The sequence below is a fragment of the Protomyctophum bolini genome, assembly GCF_963924005.1.
Source record: "Protomyctophum bolini genome assembly, chromosome: 14".
Lineage (NCBI taxonomy): Eukaryota > Metazoa > Chordata > Actinopteri > Myctophiformes > Myctophidae > Protomyctophum > Protomyctophum bolini.
The window spans coordinates 8249736-8266598 of record NC_137875.1 but is presented as its reverse complement, the minus strand read 5'-3'; positions in this window follow the sequence as shown (position 1 = coordinate 8266598).

Sequence of the window (16863 nt, the reverse complement as noted above, 5' to 3'; positions counted from 1 at the left end):
TTTTGAAATTTTGAAAAAAAAAGTTAGCCTCGTTTCTCATCATTTTGGACCGTGGGCTATAGCCCATATCGTACGGCATACTATGGCACGCCGTTTTTCATCATTTTTGAGGATTTGAAAAAAATGACGAAATGACAAAAACGATGGGTTATAGCCCATGTTTTTTGAAATTTTGAAAAAAAAAGTTAGCCTCGTTTCTCATCATTTTGGACCGTGGGCTATAGCCCATATCGTACGGCATACTATAGCGTGCCGTTTTTCATCATTTTTGAAGATTTGAAAAAAATGACGAAATGACAAAAACGATGGGTTATAGCCCATGTTTTTTGAAATTTTGAAAAAAAAAGTTAGCCTCGTTTCTCATCATTTTGGACCGTGGGCTATAGCCCATATCGTACGGCATACTATGGCACGCCGTTTTTCATCATTTTTGAGGATTTGAAAAAAATGAAAAATGAAAAAAACGGTGGGTTATAGCCCATGTTTTTTGAAAATTTGAAAAAAAAAGTTAGCCTCGTTTCTCATCATTTTGGACCGTGGGCTATAGCCCATATCGTACGGCATACTATAGCGTGCCGTTTTTCATCATTTTTGAAGATTTGAAAAAAATGACGAAATGACAAAAACGATGGGTTATAGCCCATGTTTTTTGAAATTTTGAAAAAAAAAGTTAGCCTCGTTTCTCATCATTTTGGACCGTGGGCTATAGCCCATATCGTACGGCATACTATGGCACGCCGTTTTTCATCATTTTTGAAGATTTGAAAAAAATGACGAAATGACAAAAACGATGGGTTATAGCCCATGTTTTTTGAAATTTTGAAAAAAAAAGTTAGCCTCGTTTCTCATCATTTTGGACCGTGGGCTATAGCCCATATCGTACGGCATACTATGGCACGCCGTTTTTCATCATTTTTGAAGATTTGAAAAAAATGACGAAATGACAAAAACGATGGGTTATAGCCCATGTTTTTTGAAATTTTGAAAAAAAAAGTTAGCCTCGTTTCTCATCATTTTGGACCGTGGGCTATAGCCCATATCGTACGGCATACTATGGCACGCCGTTTTTCATCATTTTTGAGGATTTGAAAAAAATGAAAAATGAAAAAAACGGTGGGTTATAGCCCATGTTTTTTGAAAATTTGAAAAAAAAAGTTAGCCTCGTTTCTCATCATTTTGGACCGTGGGCTATAGCCCATATCGTACGGCATACTATAGCGTGCCGTTTTTCATCATTTTTGAAGATTTGAAAAAAATGACGAAATGACAAAAACGATGGGTTATAGCCCATGTTTTTTGAAATTTTGAAAAAAAAAGTTAGCCTCGTTTCTCATCATTTTGGACCGTGGGCTATAGCCCATATCGTACGGCATACTATGGCACGCCGTTTTTCATCATTTTTGAGGATTTGAAAAAAATGAAAAATGAAAAAAACGGTGGGTTATAGCCCATGTTTTTTGAAATTTTGAAAAAAAAAAGTTAGCCTCGTTTCTCATCATTTTGGACCGTGGGCTATAGCCCATATCGTACGGCATACTATGGCACGCCGTTTTTCATCATTTTTGAGGATTTGAAAAAAATGAAAAATGAAAAAAAGGGTGGGTTATAGCCCATGTTTTTTGAAATTTTGAAAAAAAAAGTTAGCCTCGTTTCTCATCATTTTGGACCGTGGGCTATAGCCCATATCGTACGGCATACTATGGCACGCCGTTTTTCATCATTTTTGAGGATTTGAAAAAAATGAAAAATGAAAAAAACGGTGGGTTATAGCCCATGTTTTTTGAAATTTTGAAAAAAAAAGTTAGCCTCGTTTCTCATCATTTTGGACCGTGGGCTATAGCCCATATCGTACGGCATACTATGGCACGCCGTTTTTCATCATTTTTGAGGATTTGAAAAAAATGAAAAATGAAAAAAACGGTGGGTTATAGCCCATGTTTTTTGAAATTTTGAAAAAAAAAGTTAGCCTCGTTTCTCATCATTTTGGACCGTGGGCTATAGCCCATATCGTACGGCATACTATAGCGCGCCGTTTTTCATCATTTTTGAGGATTTGAAAAAAATGACGAAATGACAAAAACGATGGGTTATAGCCCATGTTTTTTGAAATTTTGAAAAAAAAGTTAGCCTCGTTTCTCATCATTTTGGACCGTGGGCTATAGCCCATATCGTACGGCATACTATAGCGTGCCGTTTTTCATCATTTTTGAAGATTTGAAAAAAAATGACGAAATGACAAAAACGATGGGTTATAGCCCATGTTTTTTGAAATTTTGAAAAAAAAAGTTAGCCTCGTTTCTCATAATTTTGGACCGTGGGCTATAGCCCAAATCGTACGGCATACTATGGCACGCCGTTTTTCATCATTTTTGAGGATTTGAAAAAAATGAAAAATGAAAAAAAACGGTGGGTTATAGCCCATGTTTTTTGAAATTTTGAAAAAAAAAGTTAGCCTCGTTTCTCATCATTTTGGACCGTGGGCTATAGCCCATATCGTACGGCATACTATAGCGTGCCGTTTTTCATCATTTTTGAGGATTTGAAAAAAATGACGAAATGACAAAAACGATGGGTTATAGCCCATGTTTTTTGAAATTTTGAAAAAAAAAGTTAGCCTCGTTTCTCATAATTTTGGACCGTGGGCTATAGCCCATATGGTACGGCATACTATGGCACGCCGTTTTTCATCATTTTTGAGGATTTGAAAAAAATGAAAAATGAAAAAAACGGTGGGTTATAGCCCATGTTTTTTGAAATTTTGAAAAAAAAAGTTAGCCTCGTTTCTCATCATTTTGGACCGTGGGCTATAGCCCATATCGTACGGCATACTATGGCACGCCGTTTTTCATCATTTTTGAGGATTTGAAAAAAATGAAAAATGAAAAAAACGGTGGGTTATAGCCCATGTTTTTTGAAATTTTGAAAAAAAAAGTTAGCCTCGTTTCTCATCATTTTGGACCGTGGGCTAATGGGCTATAGCCCATATCGTACGGCATACTATGGCACGCCGTTTTTCATCATTTTTGAGGATTTGAAAAAAATGACGAAATGACAAAAACGATGGGTTATAGCCCATGTTTTTTGAAATATTGAAAAAAAAAGTTAGCCTCGTTTCTCATCATTTTGGACCGTGGGCTATAGCCCATATCGTACGGCATACTATAGCGTGCCGTTTTTCATCATTTTTGAAGATTTGAAAAAAATGACGAAATGACAAAAACGATGGGTTATAGCCCATGTTTTTTGAAATTTTGAAAAAAAAAGTTAGCCTCGTTTCTCATAATTTTGGACCGTGGGCTATAGCCCAAATCGTACGGCATACTATGGCACGCCGTTTTTCATCATTTTTGAGGATTTGAAAAAAATGAAAAATGAAAAAAACGGTGGGTTATAGCCCATGTTTTTTGAAATTTTGAAAAAAAAAGTTAGCCTCGTTTCTCATCATTTTGGACCGTGGGCTATAGCCCATATCGTACGGCATACTATAGCGTGCCGTTTTTCATCATTTTTGAGGATTTGAAAAAAATGACAAAATGACAAAAACGATGGGTTATAGCCCATGTTTTTTGAAATTTTGAAAAAAAAAGTTAGCCTCGTTTCTCATAATTTTGGACCGTGGGCTATAGCCCATATGGTACGGCATACTATGGCACGCCGTTTTTCATCATTTTTGAGGATTTGAAAAAAATGAAAAATAAAAAAAACGGTGGGTTATAGCCCATGTTTTTTGAAATTTTGAAAAAAAAAGTTAGCCTCGTTTCTCATAATTTTGGACCGTGGGCTATAGCCCATATGGTACGGCATACTATGGCACGCCGTTTTTCATCATTTTTGAGGATTTGAAAAAAATGAAAAATAAAAAAAACGGTGGGTTATAGCCCATGTTTTTTGAAATTTTGAAAAAAAAAGTTAGCCTCGTTTCTCATCATTTTGGACCGTGGGCTATAGCCCATATCGTACGGCATACTATGGCACGCCGTTTTTCATCATTTTTGAGGATTTGAAAAAAATGACGAAATGACAAAAACGATGGGTTATAGCCCATCATTTTGAAATTTTGAAAAAAAAGTTAGCCTCGTTTCTCATCATTTTGGACCGTGGGCTATAGCCCATATCGTACGGCATACTATAGCGTGCCGTTTTTCATCATTTTTGAAGATTTGAAAAAAATGACAAAATGACAAAAACGATGGGTTATAGCCCATGTTTTTTGAAATTTTGAAAAAAAAAGATAGCCTCGTTTCTCATAATTTTGGACCGTGGGCTATAGCCCAAATCGTACGGCATACTATGGCACGCCGTTTTTCATCATTTTTGAGGATTTGAAAAAAATGAAAAATGAAAAAAACGGTGGGTTATAGCCCATGTTTTTTGAAATTTTGAAAAAAAAAGTTAGCCTCGTTTCTCATCATTTTGGACCGTGGGCTATAGCCCATATCGTACGGCATACTATAGCGTGCCGTTTTTCATCATTTTTGAGGATTTGAAAAAAATGACGAAATGACAAAAACGATGGGTTATAGCCCATGTTTTTTGAAATTTTGAAAAAAAAAGTTAGCCTCGTTTCTCATAATTTTGGACCGTGGGCTATAGCCCATATGGTACGGCATACTATGGCACGCCGTTTTTCATCATTTTTGAGGATTTGAAAAAAATGAAAAATAAAAAAAACGGTGGGTTATAGCCCATGTTTTTGGAAATTTTGAAAAAAAAAGTTAGCCTCGTTTCTCATCATTTTGGACCGTGGGCTATAGCCCATATCGTACGGCATACTATGGCACGCCGTTTTTCATCATTTTTGAGGATTTGAAAAAAATGACGAAATGACAAAAACGATGGGTTATAGCCCATGTTTTTTGAAATTTTGAAAAAAAAGTTAGCCTCGTTTCTCATCATTTTGGACCGTGGGCTATAGCCCATATCGTACGGCATACTATAGCGTGCCGTTTTTCATCATTTTTGAAGATTTGAAAAAAATGACGAAATGACAAAAACGATGGGTTATAGCCCATGTTTTTTGAAATTTTGAAAAAAAAAGTTAGCCTCGTTTCTCATAATTTTGGACCGTGGGCTATAGCCCAAATCGTACGGCATACTATGGCACGCCGTTTTTCATCATTTTTGAGGATTTGAAAAAAATGAAAAATGAAAAAAAACGGTGGGTTATAGCCCATGTTTTTTGAAATTTTGAAAAAAAAAGTTAGCCTCGTTTCTCATAATTTTGGACCGTGGGCTATAGCCCAAATCGTACGGCATACTATGGCACGCCGTTTTTCATCATTTTTGAGGATTTGAAAAAAATGACGAAATGACAAAAACGATGGGTTATAGCCCATGTTTTTTGAAATTTTGAAAAAAAAAGTTAGCCTCGTTTCTCATCATTTTGGACCGTGGGCTATAGCCCATATCGTACGGCATACTATGGCACGCCGTTTTTCATCATTTTTGAGGATTTGAAAAAAATGAAAAATGAAAAAAACGGTGGGTTATAGCCCATGTTTTTTGAAATTTTGAAAAAAAAAGTTAGCCTCGTTTCTCATCATTTTGGACCGTGGGCTAATGGGCTATAGCCCATATCGTACGGCATACTATGGCACGCCGTTTTTCATCATTTTTGAGGATTTGAAAAAAATGACGAAATGACAAAAACGATGGGTTATAGCCCATGTTTTTTGAAATATTGAAAAAAAAAGTTAGCCTCGTTTCTCATCATTTTGGACCGTGGGCTATAGCCCATATCGTACGGCATACTATAGCGTGCCGTTTTTCATCATTTTTGAAGATTTGAAAAAAATGACGAAATGACAAAAACGATGGGTTATAGCCCATGTTTTTTGAAATTTTGAAAAAAAAAGTTAGCCTCGTTTCTCATAATTTTGGACCGTGGGCTATAGCCCAAATCGTACGGCATACTATGGCACGCCGTTTTTCATCATTTTTGAGGATTTGAAAAAAATGAAAAATGAAAAAAACGGTGGGTTATAGCCCATGTTTTTTGAAATTTTGAAAAAAAAAGTTAGCCTCGTTTCTCATCATTTTGGACCGTGGGCTATAGCCCATATCGTACGGCATACTATAGCGTGCCGTTTTTCATCATTTTTGAGGATTTGAAAAAAATGACAAAATGACAAAAACGATGGGTTATAGCCCATGTTTTTTGAAATTTTGAAAAAAAAAGTTAGCCTCGTTTCTCATAATTTTGGACCGTGGGCTATAGCCCATATGGTACGGCATACTATGGCACGCCGTTTTTCATCATTTTTGAGGATTTGAAAAAAATGAAAAATAAAAAAAACGGTGGGTTATAGCCCATGTTTTTTGAAATTTTGAAAAAAAAAGTTAGCCTCGTTTCTCATAATTTTGGACCGTGGGCTATAGCCCATATGGTACGGCATACTATGGCACGCCGTTTTTCATCATTTTTGAGGATTTGAAAAAAATGAAAAATAAAAAAAACGGTGGGTTATAGCCCATGTTTTTTGAAATTTTGAAAAAAAAAGTTAGCCTCGTTTCTCATCATTTTGGACCGTGGGCTATAGCCCATATCGTACGGCATACTATGGCACGCCGTTTTTCATCATTTTTGAGGATTTGAAAAAAATGACGAAATGACAAAAACGATGGGTTATAGCCCATCATTTTGAAATTTTGAAAAAAAAGTTAGCCTCGTTTCTCATCATTTTGGACCGTGGGCTATAGCCCATATCGTACGGCATACTATAGCGTGCCGTTTTTCATCATTTTTGAAGATTTGAAAAAAATGACAAAATGACAAAAACGATGGGTTATAGCCCATGTTTTTTGAAATTTTGAAAAAAAAAGATAGCCTCGTTTCTCATAATTTTGGACCGTGGGCTATAGCCCAAATCGTACGGCATACTATGGCACGCCGTTTTTCATCATTTTTGAGGATTTGAAAAAAATGAAAAATGAAAAAAACGGTGGGTTATAGCCCATGTTTTTTGAAATTTTGAAAAAAAAAGTTAGCCTCGTTTCTCATCATTTTGGACCGTGGGCTATAGCCCATATCGTACGGCATACTATAGCGTGCCGTTTTTCATCATTTTTGAGGATTTGAAAAAAATGAAAAATGAAAAAAACGGTGGGTTATAGCCCATGTTTTTTGAAATTTTGAAAAAAAAAGTTAGCCTCGTTTCTCATCATTTTGGACCGTGGGCTATAGCCCATATCGTACGGCATACTATGGCACGCCGTTTTTCATCATTTTTGAGGATTTGAAAAAAATGACGAAATGACAAAAACGATGGGTTATAGCCCATGTTTTTTGAAATTTTGAAAAAAAAGTTAGCCTCGTTTCTCATCATTTTGGACCGTGGGCTATAGCCCATATCGTACGGCATACTATAGCGTGCCGTTTTTCATCATTTTTGAAGATTTGAAAAAAATGACGAAATGACAAAAACGATGGGTTATAGCCCATGTTTTTTGAAATTTTGAAAAAAAAAGTTAGCCTCGTTTCTCATAATTTTGGACCGTGGGCTATAGCCCAAATCGTACGGCATACTATGGCACGCCGTTTTTCATCATTTTTGAGGATTTGAAAAAAATGAAAAATGAAAAAAAACGGTGGGTTATAGCCCATGTTTTTTGAAATTTTGAAAAAAAAAGTTAGCCTCGTTTCTCATAATTTTGGACCGTGGGCTATAGCCCAAATCGTACGGCATACTATGGCACGCCGTTTTTCATCATTTTTGAGGATTTGAAAAAAATGACGAAATGACAAAAACGATGGGTTATAGCCCATGTTTTTTGAAATTTTGAAAAAAAAAGTTAGCCTCGTTTCTCATAATTTTGGACCGTGGGCTATAGCCCAAATCGTACGGCATACTATAGCGTGCCGTTTTTCATCATTTTTGAGGATTTGAAAAAAATGACGAAATGACAAAAACGATGGGTTATAGCCCATGTTTTTTGAAATTTTGAAAAAAAAAGTTAGCCTCGTTTCTCATAATTTTGGACCGTGGGCTATAGCCCATATGGTACGGCATACTATGGCACGCCGTTTTTCATCATTTTTGAGGATTTGAAAAAAATGAAAAATAAAAAAAACGGTGGGTTATAGCCCATGTTTTTTGAAATTTTGAAAAAAAAAGTTAGCCTCGTTTCTCATCATTTTGGACCGTGGGCTATAGCCCATATCGTACGGCATACTATGGCACGCCGTTTTTCATCATTTTTGAGGATTTGAAAAAAATGACGAAATGACAAAAACGATGGGTTATAGCCCATGTTTTTTGAAATTTTGAAAAAAAAGTTAGCCTCGTTTCTCATCATTTTGGACCGTGGGCTATAGCCCATATCGTACGGCATACTATAGCGTGCCGTTTTTCATCATTTTTGAAGATTTGAAAAAAATGACGAAATGACAAAAACGATGGGTTATAGCCCATGTTTTTTGAAATTTTGAAAAAAAAAGTTAGCCTCGTTTCTCATAATTTTGGACCGTGGGCTATAGCCCAAATCGTACGGCATACTATGGCACGCCGTTTTTCATCATTTTTGAGGATTTGAAAAAAATGAAAAATGAAAAAAAAACGGTGGGTTATAGCCCATGTTTTTTGAAATTTTGAAAAAAAAAGTTAGCCTCGTTTCTCATCATTTTGGACCGTGGGCTATAGCCCATATCGTACGGCATACTATGGCACGCCGTTTTTCATCATTTTTGAAGATTTGAAAAAAATGAAAAATGAAAAAAACGGTGGGTTATAGCCCATGTTTTTTGAAATTTTGAAAAAAAAAGTTAGCCTCGTTTCTCATCATTTTGGACCGTGGGCTATAGCCCATATCGTACGGCATACTATAGCGTGCCGTTTTTCATCATTTTTGAGGATTTGAAAAAAATGACGAAATGACAAAAACGATGGGTTATAGCCCATGTTTTTTGAAATTTTGAAAAAAAAAGTTAGCCTCGTTTCTCATAATTTTGGACCGTGGGCTATAGCCCATATGGTACGGCATACTATGGCACGCCGTTTTTCATCATTTTTGAGGATTTGAAAAAAATGAAAAATGAAAAAAACGGTGGGTTATAGCCCATGTTTTTTGAAATTTTGAAAAAAAAAGTTAGCCTCGTTTCTCATCATTTTGGACCGTGGGCTATAGCCCATATCGTACGGCATACTATGGCACGCCGTTTTTCATCATTTTTGAGGATTTGAAAAAAATGAAAAATGAAAAAAACGGTGGGTTATAGCCCATGTTTTTTGAAATTTTGAAAAAAAAAGTTAGCCTCGTTTCTCATCATTTTGGACCGTGGGCTATAGCCCATATCGTACGGCATACTATGGCACGCCGTTTTTCATCATTTTTGAGGATTTGAAAAAAATGAAAAATGAAAAAAACGGTGGGTTATAGCCCATGTTTTTTGAAATTTTGAAAAAAAAAGTTAGCCTCGTTTCTCATCATTTTGGACCGTGGGCTATAGCCCATATCGTACGGCATACTATAGCGCGCCGTTTTTCATCATTTTTGAGGATTTGAAAAAAATGACGAAATGACAAAAACGATGGGTTATAGCCCATGTTTTTTGAAATTTTGAAAAAAAAGTTAGCCTCGTTTCTCATCATTTTGGACCGTGGGCTATAGCCCATATCGTACGGCATACTATGGCACGCCGTTTTTCATCATTTTTGAGGATTTGAAAAAAATGAAAAATGAAAAAAACGGTGGGTTATAGCCCATGTTTTTTGAAATTTTGAAAAAAAAAGTTAGCCTCGTTTCTCATCATTTTGGACCGTGGGCTATAGCCCATATCGTACGGCATACTATAGCGTGCCGTTTTTCATCATTTTTGAAGATTTGAAAAAAATGACGAAATGACAAAAACGATGGGTTATAGCCCATGTTTTTTGAAATTTTGAAAAAAAAAGTTAGCCTCGTTTCTCATAATTTTGGACCGTGGGCTATAGCCCAAATCGTACGGCATACTATGGCACGCCGTTTTTCATCATTTTTGAGGATTTGAAAAAAAATGAAAAATGAAAAAAACGGTGGGTTATAGCCCATGTTTTTTGAAATTTTGAAAAAAAAAGTTAGCCTCGTTTCTCATCATTTTGGACCGTGGGCTATAGCCCATATCGTACGGCATACTATAGCGTGCCGTTTTTCATCATTTTTGAGGATTTGAAAAAAATGACGAAATGACAAAAACGATGGGTTATAGCCCATGTTTTTTGAAATTTTGAAAAAAAAAGTTAGCCTCGTTTCTCATAATTTTGGACCGTGGGCTATAGCCCATATGGTACGGCATACTATGGCACGCCGTTTTTCATCATTTTTGAGGATTTGAAAAAAATGAAAAATAAAAAAAACGGTGGGTTATAGCCCATGTTTTTTGAAATTTTGAAAAAAAAAGTTAGCCTCGTTTCTCATCATTTTGGACCGTGGGCTATAGCCCATATCGTACGGCATACTATGGCACGCCGTTTTTCATCATTTTTGAGGATTTGAAAAAAATGACGAAATGACAAAAACGATGGGTTATAGCCCATGTTTTTTGAAATTTTGAAAAAAAAGTTAGCCTCGTTTCTCATCATTTTGGACCGTGGGCTATAGCCCATATCGTACGGCATACTATAGCGTGCCGTTTTTCATCATTTTTGAAGATTTGAAAAAAATGACGAAATGACAAAAACGATGGGTTATAGCCCATGTTTTTTGAAATTTTGAAAAAAAAAGTTAGCCTCGTTTCTCATAATTTTGGACCGTGGGCTATAGCCCAAATCGTACGGCATACTATGGCACGCCGTTTTTCATCATTTTTGAGGATTTGAAAAAAATGAAAAATGAAAAAAAACGGTGGGTTATAGCCCATGTTTTTTGAAATTTTGAAAAAAAAAGTTAGCCTCGTTTCTCATCATTTTGGACCGTGGGCTATAGCCCATATCGTACGGCATACTATGGCACGCCGTTTTTCATCATTTTTGAGGATTTGAAAAAAATGAAAAATGAAAAAAACGGTGGGTTATAGCCCATGTTTTTTGAAATTTTGAAAAAAAAAGTTAGCCTCGTTTCTCATCATTTTGGACCGTGGGCTATAGCCCATATCGTACGGCATACTATGGCACGCCGTTTTTCATCATTTTTGAGGATTTGAAAAAAATGACGAAATGACAAAAACGATGGGTTATAGCCCATGTTTTTTGAAATTTTGAAAAAAAAAGTTAGCCTCGTTTCTCATAATTTTGGACCGTGGGCTATAGCCCATATGGTACGGCATACTATGGCACGCCGTTTTTCATCATTTTTGAGGATTTGAAAAAAATGAAAAATGAAAAAAACGGTGGGTTATAGCCCATGTTTTTTGAAATTTTGAAAAAAAAAGTTAGCCTCGTTTCTCATCATTTTGGACCGTGGGCTATAGCCCATATCGTACGGCATACTATGGCACGCCGTTTTTCATCATTTTTGAGGATTTGAAAAAAATGAAAAATGAAAAAAACGGTGGGTTATAGCCCATGTTTTTTGAAATTTTGAAAAAAAAAGTTAGCCTCGTTTCTCATCATTTTGGACCGTGGGCTATAGCCCATATCGTACGGCATACTATGGCACGCCGTTTTTCATCATTTTTGAGGATTTGAAAAAAATGAAAAATGAAAAAAACGGTGGGTTATAGCCCATGTTTTTTGAAATTTTGAAAAAAAAAGTTAGCCTCGTTTCTCATCATTTTGGACCGTGGGCTATAGCCCATATCGTACGGCATACTATAGCGCGCCGTTTTTCATCATTTTTGAGGATTTGAAAAAAATGACGAAATGACAAAAACGATGGGTTATAGCCCATGTTTTTTGAAATTTTGAAAAAAAAGTTAGCCTCGTTTCTCATCATTTTGGACCGTGGGCTATAGCCCATATCGTACGGCATACTATGGCACGCCGTTTTTCATCATTTTTGAGGATTTGAAAAAAATGAAAAATGAAAAAAACGGTGGGTTATAGCCCATGTTTTTTGAAATTTTGAAAAAAAAAGTTAGCCTCGTTTCTCATCATTTTGGACCGTGGGCTATAGCCCATATCGTACGGCATACTATAGCGTGCCGTTTTTCATCATTTTTGAGGATTTGAAAAAAATGACGAAATGACAAAAACGATGGGTTATAGCCCATGTTTTTTGAAATTTTGAAAAAAAAAGTTAGCCTCGTTTCTCATAATTTTGGACCGTGGGCTATAGCCCATATGGTACGGCATACTATGGCACGCCGTTTTTCATCATTTTTGAGGATTTGAAAAAAATGAAAAATGAAAAAAACGGTGGGTTATAGCCCATGTTTTTTGAAATTTTGAAAAAAAAAGTTAGCCTCGTTTCTCATCATTTTGGACCGTGGGCTATAGCCCATATCGTACGGCATACTATGGCACGCCGTTTTTCATCATTTTTGAGGATTTGAAAAAAATGAAAAATGAAAAAAACGGTGGGTTATAGCCCATGTTTTTTGAAATTTTGAAAAAAAAAGTTAGCCTCGTTTCTCATCATTTTGGACCGTGGGCTATAGCCCATATCGTACGGCATACTATGGCACGCCGTTTTTCATCATTTTTGAGGATTTGAAAAAAATGAAAAATGAAAAAAACGGTGGGTTATAGCCCATGTTTTTTGAAATTTTGAAAAAAAAAGTTAGCCTCGTTTCTCATCATTTTGGACCGTGGGCTATAGCCCATATCGTACGGCATACTATAGCGCGCCGTTTTTCATCATTTTTGAGGATTTGAAAAAAATGACGAAATGACAAAAACGATGGGTTATAGCCCATGTTTTTTGAAATTTTGAAAAAAAAGTTAGCCTCGTTTCTCATCATTTTGGACCGTGGGCTATAGCCCATATCGTACGGCATACTATAGCGTGCCGTTTTTCATCATTTTTGAGGATTTGAAAAAAATGACGAAATGACAAAAACGATGGGTTATAGCCCATGTTTTTTGAAATTTTGAAAAAAAAAGTTAGCCTCGTTTCTCATAATTTTGGACCGTGGGCTATAGCCCATATGGTACGGCATACTATGGCACGCCGTTTTTCATCATTTTTGAGGATTTGAAAAAAATGAAAAATGAAAAAAACGGTGGGTTATAGCCCATGTTTTTTGAAATTTTGAAAAAAAAAGTTAGCCTCGTTTCTCATCATTTTGGACCGTGGGCTATAGCCCATATCGTACGGCATACTATGGCACGCCGTTTTTCATCATTTTTGAGGATTTGAAAAAAATGAAAAATGAAAAAAACGGTGGGTTATAGCCCATGTTTTTTGAAATTTTGAAAAAAAAAGTTAGCCTCATTTCTCATCATTTTGGACCGTGGGCTATAGCCCATATCGTACGGCATACTATGGCACGCCGTTTTTCATCATTTTTGAGGATTTGAAAAAAATGACGAAATGACAAAAACGATGGGTTATAGCCCATGTTTTTTGAAATTTTGAAAAAAAAAGTTAGCCTCGTTTCTCATCATTTTGGACCGTGGGCTATAGCCCATATCGTACGGCATACTATAGCGTGCCGTTTTTCATCATTTTTGAAGATTTGAAAAAAATGACGAAATGACAAAAACGATGGGTTATAGCCCATGTTTTTTGAAATTTTGAAAAAAAAAGTTAGCCTCGTTTCTCATAATTTTGGACCGTGGGCTATAGCCCAAATCGTACGGCATACTATGGCAGGCCGTTTTTCATCATTTTTGAGGATTTGAAAAAAATGAAAAATGAAAAAAACGGTGGGTTATAGCCCATGTTTTTTGAAATTTTGAAAAAAAAAGTTAGCCTCGTTTCTCATCATTTTGGACCGTGGGCTATAGCCCATATCGTACGGCATACTATGGCACGCCGTTTTTCATCATTTTTGAGGATTTGAAAAAAATGAAAAATGAAAAAAACGGTGGGTTATAGCCCATGTTTTTTGAAATTTTGAAAAAAAAAGTTAGCCTCGTTTCTCATCATTTTGGACCGTGGGCTATAGCCCATATCGTACGGCATACTATGGCACGCCGTTTTTCATCATTTTTGAGGATTTGAAAAAAATGAAAAATGAAAAAAACGGTGGGTTATAGCCCATGTTTTTTGAAATTTTGAAAAAAAAAGTTAGCCTCGTTTCTCATCATTTTGGACCGTGGGCTATAGCCCATATCGTACGGCATACTATAGCGTGCCGTTTTTCATCATTTTTGAGGATTTGAAAAAAATGAAAAATGAAAAAAACGGTGGGTTATAGCCCATGTTTTTTGAAATTTTGAAAAAAAAGTTAGCCTCGTTTCTCATCATTTTGGACCGTGGGCTATAGCCCATATCGTACGGCATACTATGGCACGCCGTTTTTCATCATTTTTGAGGATTTGAAAAAAATGAAAAATGAAAAAAACGGTGGGTTATAGCCCATGTTTTTTGAAATTTTGAAAAAAAAAGTTAGCCTCGTTTCTCATCATTTTGGACCGTGGGCTATAGCCCATATCGTACGGCATACTATAGCGTGCCGTTTTTCATCATTTTTGAAGATTTGAAAAAAATGACGAAATGACAAAAACGATGGGTTATAGCCCATGTTTTTTGAAATTTTGAAAAAAAAAGTTAGCCTCGTTTCTCATAATTTTGGACCGTGGGCTATAGCCCAAATCGTACGGCATACTATGGCACGCCGTTTTTCATCATTTTTGAGGATTTGAAAAAAAATGAAAAATGAGAAAAACGGTGGGTTATAGCCCATGTTTTTTGAAATTTTGAAAAAAAAAGTTAGCCTCGTTTCTCATCATTTTGGACCGTGGGCTATAGCCCATATCGTACGGCATACTATAGCGTGCCGTTTTTCATCATTTTTGAGGATTTGAAAAAAATGACGAAATGACAAAAACGATGGGTTATAGCCCATGTTTTTTGAAATTTTGAAAAAAAAAGTTAGCCTCGTTTCTCATAATTTTGGACCGTGGGCTATAGCCCATATGGTACGGCATACTATGGCACGCCGTTTTTCATCATTTTTGAGGATTTGAAAAAAATGAAAAATGAAAAAAACGGTGGGTTATAGCCCATGTTTTTTGAAATTTTGAAAAAAAAAGTTAGCCTCGTTTCTCATCATTTTGGACCGTGGGCTATAGCCCATATCGTACGGCATACTATGGCACGCCGTTTTTCATCATTTTTGAGGATTTGAAAAAAATGAAAAATGAAAAAAACGGTGGGTTATAGCCCATGTTTTTTGAAATTTTGAAAACAAAAGTTAGCCTCGTTTCTCATCATTTTGGACCGTGGGCTATAGCCCATATCGTACGGCATACTATGGCACGCCGTTTTTCATCATTTTTGAGGATTTGAAAAAAATGAAAAATGAAAAAAACGGTGGGTTATAGCCCATGTTTTTTGAAATTTTGAAAAAAAAAGTTAGCCTCATTTCTCATCATTTTGGACCGTGGGCTATAGCCCATATCGTACGGCATACTATGGCACGCCGTTTTTCATCATTTTTGAGGATTTGAAAAAAATGACGAAATGACAAAAACGATGGGTTATAGCCCATGTTTTTTGAAATTTTGAAAAAAAAAGTTAGCCTCGTTTCTCATCATTTTGGACCGTGGGCTATAGCCCATATCGTACGGCATACTATAGCGTGCCGTTTTTCATCATTTTTGAAGATTTGAAAAAAATGACGAAATGACAAAAACGATGGGTTATAGCCCATGTTTTTTGAAATTTTGAAAAAAAAAGTTAGCCTCGTTTCTCATAATTTTGGACCGTGGGCTATAGCCCAAATCGTACGGCATACTATGGCAGGCCGTTTTTCATCATTTTTGAGGATTTGAAAAAAATGAAAAATGAAAAAAACGGTGGGTTATAGCCCATGTTTTTTGAAATTTTGAAAAAAAAAGTTAGCCTCGTTTCTCATCATTTTGGACTGTGGGCTATAGCCCATATCGTACGGCATACTATGGCACGCCGTTTTTCATCATTTTTGAGGATTTGAAAAAAATGAAAAATGAAAAAAACGGTGGGTTATAGCCCATGTTTTTTGAAATTTTGAAAAAAAAAGTTAGCCTCGTTTCTCATCATTTTGGACCGTGGGCTATAGCCCATATCGTACGGCATACTATGGCACGCCGTTTTTCATCATTTTTGAGGATTTGAAAAAAATGAAAAATGAAAAAAACGGTGGGTTATAGCCCATGTTTTTTGAAATTTTGAAAAAAAAAGTTAGCCTCGTTTCTCATCATTTTGGACCGTGGGCTATAGCCCATATCGTACGGCATACTATAGCGTGCCGTTTTTCATCATTTTTGAGGATTTGAAAAAAATGAAAAATGAAAAAAACGGTGGGTTATAGCCCATGTTTTTTGAAATTTTGAAAAAAAAGTTAGCCTCGTTTCTCATCATTTTGGACCGTGGGCTATAGCCCATATCGTACGGCATACTATGGCACGCCGTTTTTCATCATTTTTGAGGATTTGAAAAAAATGAAAAATGAAAAAAACGGTGGGTTATAGCCCATGTTTTTTGAAATTTTGAAAAAAAAAGTTAGCCTCGTTTCTCATCATTTTGGACCGTGGGCTATAGCCCATATCGTACGGCATACTATAGCGTGCCGTTTTTCATCATTTTTGAAGATTTGAAAAAAATGACGAAATGACAAAAACGATGGGTTATAGCCCATGTTTTTTGAAATTTTGAAAAAAAAAGTTAGCCTCGTTTCTCATAATTTTGGACCGTGGGCTATAGCCCAAATCGTACGGCATACTATGGCACGCCGTTTTTCATCATTTTTGAGGATTTGAAAAAAAATGAAAAATGAAAAAAACGGTGGGTTATAGCCCATGTTTTTTGAAATTTTGAAAAAAAAAGTTAGCCTCGTTTCTCATCATTTTGGACCGTGGGCTA